Here is a 6,611-nt window from a genome sequence, read left to right as displayed (position 1 = left end):
AGGAAACCACGCAGATACAGGGAGAACGTACAAACTCCTTACAGACAGCGGCCGGAATTGAACCGAGGTCGCTGGCGCTGTAAAGCGTTATGTTAACTATTACACTACTGTGTCATGTTAGATGTCACTTTCCCAGCTTTCTGTGGCTCGAACCCACATCAGGTTTGCATATTACTGTCCGAGTCCATTCTACAGTCAGTAGGAAGTCTTACCGTGACTTGCATCGGGAATTGTTCAAAATTCAAAATCACCAGCGTGCAGATGCCGGGGATTTAACCCGGGACCTCATACATGCAAAGCATGCGCTCTCCCACTGAGCTACATCCCCATGGCCACTCCATGATTTCGAAAGGCCGCTCCTTGCTGTGCCTCACCCGCTGAGCAGACGACGTAGACGTTGTAACATACAGAATAGGGCTGACACAGGCCATTCGGCACCCCCGCTCCTCCATTCAGTGCTATCACGTTTGATCATCCAAGTTCAAGCCCCTGACCCGTTCTCTCCCCAGACCCTCTCGGCCAAAACTATTTAGATTCCAACTGAATGATCGAAGAGCCAAAATTAAATCGAAACAGTAGTCCCGGCAAGTCCGGTAGTTCTAAGGATATCGCCGGAGGAAGCACACACATCCCGATGAAAGGGAAGCGGAACACCGGGGCTCCCGGACATGAGACCCAGCAGGGAGGGCTCCCATTGAGCCCAGTGAGGCAGCAGCAGGGAGCGACAGCCTCCGGACAGCGCAGTGTTACCCAGCTGACAATGACACGCACAGCGAAAGCTGCCGGATCGCTAGCGTCCCTGGGTGGGCTCGAACCACCAACTTTTCGGTTAACAGCCGAACGTGCTGACCGATTGCGCCACAGAGACAAGCTGAAGGAAGCGGGGATCATTGCCAGTCCTGATGAAAGCTCTCGACCTGAAACGCCGACTGTTTATCTCTCTCCGGAGCATTTCGTGTGTGTTGATGAATGATTCATCCAGGGTTGCGAGGTGGAGATGAGGGACTGGTGCTGGGAACCGGCTTTTCACAATCTGCATCAATGTTTTGGATCCGGGGGTCACGGACAATATAAAGCAGAAAATGCTGGAATCACGTAGTCGGTAGGATTGGAACCTACGCGGGGAAACCACAATGGATTTCTAGTCCATCGCCTTAACCACTCGGCCACGACTACCGCGCTCTCCACAGCTCGGCAGCCAGAAGGACATTGGCCATGGCTTGGGATCAGTGTATCCAGGGACGGACGGGGACAGCACCGATCCCGGAGTCAGAAAAACAGGGCTGATCCTGAACTATAAAAATGAACTGCTGGAAACACTGAGTAGGTCAGGCAGCGACTGTGGATAACCAGAGTTAACGTTTCAGCTAGATCATATTTCACCCTGAATTCCGGCGGGCAGCTACGGAGGGAGTCTCACTCAGAGTGGGACAAGGTTTCCTCACCCCGCCACCATACACTCAGACCTCCCAGTTTGCTCTCAGTCTCTGACTGTGGGCATCAGCAGGGGAAGAGGTTATTGCCGTTCCCCAGCTGCCGTGGAGAAGGTGATGCCGGGCCGCCTCCCTGGGCCGCTGTGCTCCGTTTAGTGAGGGGGCTCCGACTGGGCTCTCAGTAACCGGTTCCAGGATCCTGACCCGGCGCCCAGGCAGCAATGGTGATGGGGTAACTCTGCAGGGTGCCCCGGGCTGGGCGGCCGGGCCGGTTTCACTCACCTTCTCCTTTCTGATCCACCCGATGGGTTTGCCGGGCCGTCGTCAGACAACCCCATTGGGGTGGCCTGGAGTCACATAGTCCAGATCGGGTGAGGACGGCAGGTTTTCTTCCTGTAGCACCCAGGATTCAGCAGGTGGGAGAGACTGAGGTCGGTTGGCGGGGCAAAGCTGATGTACCGGCTGCTGTCATAGGGTATTGACCTGACATTTCTGTCTTCCCTCTCCACGGGAGCTATGTGACCTACTGAGTTATAGAACATGTTTTTATGTCATGTCCGATTTCCAGCAACCGCAGTATTTCTGGGCTGTTTGGATCCGACGCTGGATTTTCATGGGCGGACATGGACTGTGGCGAGACTGACATCGATGCGTTAAATTCTCCACTGACTTGTACAAGTATATTTTAATAAGTATTAAGGCATGGAGGAGCCTTGGTGTTCTACAGAGACTCTTAGCGTGACAGCAAGTGCAGATAAGGGTGTGACGCATCCAAACGGGGGAGCTCCTTCGTGGGGCTGTGCATGGAATTTAGCAGCAGGTTGGCTTTGTTCCAAACATGTTAGACTTTGAGTCGGCCCACACTGGAGGTCTGTGGGTAGTTCTGTTCGCCACACTGTAGGGAGAGCCAGATTTCGCGAGAGAGGGTGCAGAGGAGATTCCCCAGAATGTCAATTCCGTTGTAATGGTTGTTCCCATTGGAACGGCGGAGACTGCGACGTGATGTAATTGGGGTACGTGAAGTGACAAAGGACATAGGAATAGTAGACAGAGAGAAGCCACTCCCCATGGCGATGGGACTGGAACAGGAGTACGTGGACTGGAGGTGAATTATCGGAAACCGATGAGAGGGCTGAACAGCGAGGGAACAGGGAATGTGGCCTTAGACCGAAGAGGGAATTCCAGCGTCCAGTGCGCGCGCTCATGGTACAAACGGGAACATTCTTGTGGAACATTGAGAGTGACTGAGACTCTGAATGAAGACATGCCATCGGTCTGTGCAGAAGAAAGGGACAGAGTCTCTGTCGGGAATGGAGGGGGTGTGAGGAGAGAGATTCCACAGGGTAAACACAGACACGAGCAAGAGGTGAATACACGGACGTCACTCAGTGTGAGCACATCATCTGGGACATGTCGGGCATCTGAAGGCATACAGCTTCCTGTCAGCATCTGGAATAAAGAGAGAGAGAGAGCTAGAAAATGCGTTGATCCGTTAATTGATTGACTAGAAAAGATGAGGGATGAGAATTATATCCCTGATCTGCTTTCAAGAAGTGACGAAATAATCTCTCTTACACTCATTAACAACCTCAATTTTTGAAAAATGTTGTATGAATTTTTACTGGGAAATTAATCCTTGACAGTGCTGACGCAGCTATTCACAGCTGATGAGCTGTGAATAGAGATTCTTGTAACTCACATCAGCTGTGAATCAACCACAACTCTACCTTTTCAATGTTACACAGTTTACCCCCAAATTAAGCTACACTCCCGGCAAGTCTCTCAGGGGAACGATTTCTAATAATAGTTCAGAGCACTCCGATCTCACAATAGTCACAATGTCTCTGTCGCTGGCCCAGTGTAGTTTCTGGTCAATGGTATCAACCTGGGTTTTGATGTTCGGGTACTCAGTGATGGTAGAACAAGGGAATGCCAATGTTGGATGGTTGGACCCTCTCCCGTCGGCGCCAGTCATTGCCTGGAACTTCTGTTGCGAGAACATTACTTGTGAATGTTCAACCCATCCCCGGATGTCTTGGTGCACGCAGGAATGTGATGCTTCATTTACGGGGAGTAGGAAGATAACTAAATCGTCAGCGACCATAGCCACTTGTGATGGAAGGAAAGACATTGATGAAACAGTTGAATGTGGCTGGGCCTGGGGGAGAAGTCCTGTAGTGATGTCCTGGGGCTGGGATGATGGACAGCTGACAGCTACAACATTTTTCCACTGCGCGGGAGATAACTCTGACCCTTGCAGTGTCTTTCCTTTGGTTCCCGTTAGCTTCAGTTTTATCAACACTTCTTGATGCCGCGTTTTGTCAAAGGCTGTATTCTTTTCAACTGTAGACACCCTCCGAGTTATACTGGAGGAAGTCATGTTGGAATAATTGTTGGTGACCTTCCAAAAATCTTTGGACTCTGTAATAGTTCCCTCTTGTACTGGTCGCTTCTGTCCCACAGAGATCCCAGTGGTCCACAAACTTGAATCCCTTCCCTTGCATTTATTCTTCAGCGGCGAATCTGTCTGCCATATTGCCCTGCTCTTATCCTCAATCGCCGTGGCTCGACAAGTAATACAGAAATTCGTACCTTAAGGTCCTCCTTTTTATCCTGTTTCCTAATCCCCGACATTCACTCTGCAGGAGCTCATCCCCTTTTCTGCCTGCGCTTTTAGTCTCAATGTGTGCAATAACTTCTGGCTGCTCACCCTCCCTCTTGATAATGTTCTGCAACCCCTCAGAGGCATCCTCGACCCTGGCACCAGGGAGGATTCACACCATCCTAGAGTACGTTTTGCGGCCACAGGATCTCCTGTATGCCCATGAACTATCTCGTCTAATATCACTATTGTGGCTCTATTTTCACCCTTTCTTGCTGCGTTTCAGAGCCTGTCATGGTGCCACAGTGGGTCGACACTCTCTGGAGTTCAGTGAATGAGAGGTGATATCATCGCTACTCACACACTCTGGACCCACGGGTTCGTGTCAGAAGCAGATGGATGATTTTTAGATCTGATAGGAAGTGAAAACTTTTAAAAATAAATCATATTTCAGAAACATAAAACAGTCACAGGAAACGCTGAAATACTGAGCAGATGAGGCCACATCTGTGGAAAAGAAAGGAGTTAACGTTTCAGGTCAAAATCCTTTCCTGCATCTTGCAGGAATCTTCTGTTCCCTTTTCAGTTTTGAGAAGGGTGCTTGACCTAAAACGTGTCTGTTCCTCTTCTCACAGGATCTCAGTAGTTCCTGCACATTTGTTTTCGTTTTGAAGCTCAGCAACGAAACCATTCGGCTCATCGCGTCCATGTCGTCCACAATCAGTCGACTTCCGGGAGCATCCAGGACCACTGTGCAGGAGAGCATTTCCAAGGTAGAATTGAACATGTAGTCGGCAGGTTAATTGGCCCTTTAAAATGCTCCTCGTGCGCAAGTGAATGATGGGAATTTTGTGTGAATAAAATGAGATCAGCGTAAAACGTTGATTAATGTGTGGACCCAGTGTGTTGAATGGACAGTTTCTGTGTTCCATGACTACATGACCATGACCCATCACACAAGAGCTCAGATTGCAGTGACTAGAGAGATTTATGAAGATATTGGCAGCACTGGGATTTTTTACCTGCGGAGGAAAAAGAACATGGAGAAGCGGAGGTAACTTTTTTTTTGTCTCTGCAACAGAGGAAGCTTTCGAGAGCGGTAAGTGATGTTTACTGCCATTTATAAAAAAAGTTAAAATTTGCAAACATAAGTTAATTCGAGAAAGAAAGAGAAGGCATCGGCTATTTATAGAGAGAGCGGGGGAAGAGAGACAGAGACAGAGACGGAGATAAGAAAATGACGGTGAAGGTAAGGAGCGGGGCATGACGGGAGCAGGAGAGGGCAGAGAGACAGCCGAGAAAAATACTTCCAACGCGCAACAGATCAGACAACAATTGCAGAAAGAGAAGCGGGAGTTAACACTCCAGCTCGAAACTGCGTTGTCAGAACCGGGGAACAGGGGTAAAAGTTCGTATCAAGCTGAAAGGGGAGTGGGGAAGGGAGGTGTGGGACAAAGGCGGTATATCTGGGATGGTGAGACCGGGCTGCGGACGGGATCAGCTGTCACTGTTGTTTTAGAACTCTGCTCATAACACGATTTCCACTCCCACAAGTGGGTGGGTGGGGGGGGGGGGGGGGGGGGTGGGGTGTCCGGCAGGCAGCAGGTCGGCAGATTTTATTGTAATGTTTCATACCATTTATTTCTAACGTTCACTGATTTTCACAATCCGATTCAGCGGGTATTTCACCGCGTTCTTCAGTTCCTGTCGGAATTTGCTCTGCGTCACGTTGTAAATACACGTGTTGGTGCAGGTGATGGGAACCTGCAGCAGTCCCGATGGGAATTCTGTGATATAACGGGGATCAGTGGAAGAGTAACTGTGAATCTTTGAAATTCGCTGATAGATGTAAAAGCCCACCTCTGTTACCCACAAAAGAATGAAACTGCCGGTTATACTGAAGAGTAAAACGATGGATGTTCTTCGGTTCTCCATCTCTGGGTCCTTGTTATTCTCTCCATTTCTGCGGTCCCGGAGCTCCCTGCGGAATCTACTGGCCGTCAGAACATTGAGCAGCAAAATCAGAAGGAACGGGACACAAAGGGTTGGGTTAAAATAGCGGCTTAACAACTCAAATGCCGCCCTAGGGGGATTTACTGAAGCTCAGTTTAAGAACACAATTACAGTTAACATCATCAATTATTTCTTCAGACTCGTATATAAAGTACCTTGGGACAGTCTCAGAACAGCCCAGCACACTCACTGTCCGGATAACCACAGCCGCCGTTCTCTCGGTGCAATATTTTGCTTTCAGCTTCTCACAACAAATGACCACAAATCGATCGAAGGTGAAAGCAACTTTCCGCCAGACAGAGACGGCGGTGCTTGCAGATACCAGCCACATAATGAAACTGCACACGGGAATGATACGGAAGGATGATCGCGCAAAATAAAACACAACAGTCCACCTCAGCAGGGGGTCCGAGATAATGACCATGAGATCGGCCGCTGCCATTCCTAATAGGTAGCGAGTGATGCATTTCAACAGACCGCACTTTCTCCGAGACGGTATCCTAATGGCCACCAGGTTAACTGGAAGAAAGAGAAAATGAAGCAAATAAATGACTGACCAGAGC

General features: G+C 49.5%; 3 non-coding genes across 3 annotated transcripts; all 3 read right to left on the bottom strand.

The window, feature by feature from the left end:
• Positions 1-256: 256 nt before the first annotated feature.
• Positions 257-328, bottom strand: trnaa-ugc (transfer RNA alanine (anticodon UGC)). Its single transcript has one exon. It is a non-coding gene; the product is annotated as a tRNA-Ala (tRNA).
• A 466-nt stretch (positions 329-794) lies between these two features.
• trnan-guu (transfer RNA asparagine (anticodon GUU)) lies at positions 795-868 on the bottom strand. The gene has a single exon. It is a non-coding gene; the product is annotated as a tRNA-Asn (tRNA).
• Positions 869-1,094: 226 nt separating this feature from the next.
• On the bottom strand, positions 1,095-1,176 carry trnas-aga (transfer RNA serine (anticodon AGA)). The gene has a single exon. It is a non-coding gene; the product is annotated as a tRNA-Ser (tRNA).
• Positions 1,177-6,611: the final 5,435 nt, after the last annotated feature.

This window comes from Pristis pectinata, chromosome 38, assembly GCF_009764475.1.
Source record: "Pristis pectinata isolate sPriPec2 chromosome 38, sPriPec2.1.pri, whole genome shotgun sequence".
NCBI classification, from domain to species: Eukaryota; Metazoa; Chordata; class Chondrichthyes; order Rhinopristiformes; family Pristidae; genus Pristis; species Pristis pectinata.
The sequence above is the reverse complement of the archived record's forward strand: the minus strand, read 5'-3'. Positions and strand labels throughout refer to the sequence as shown.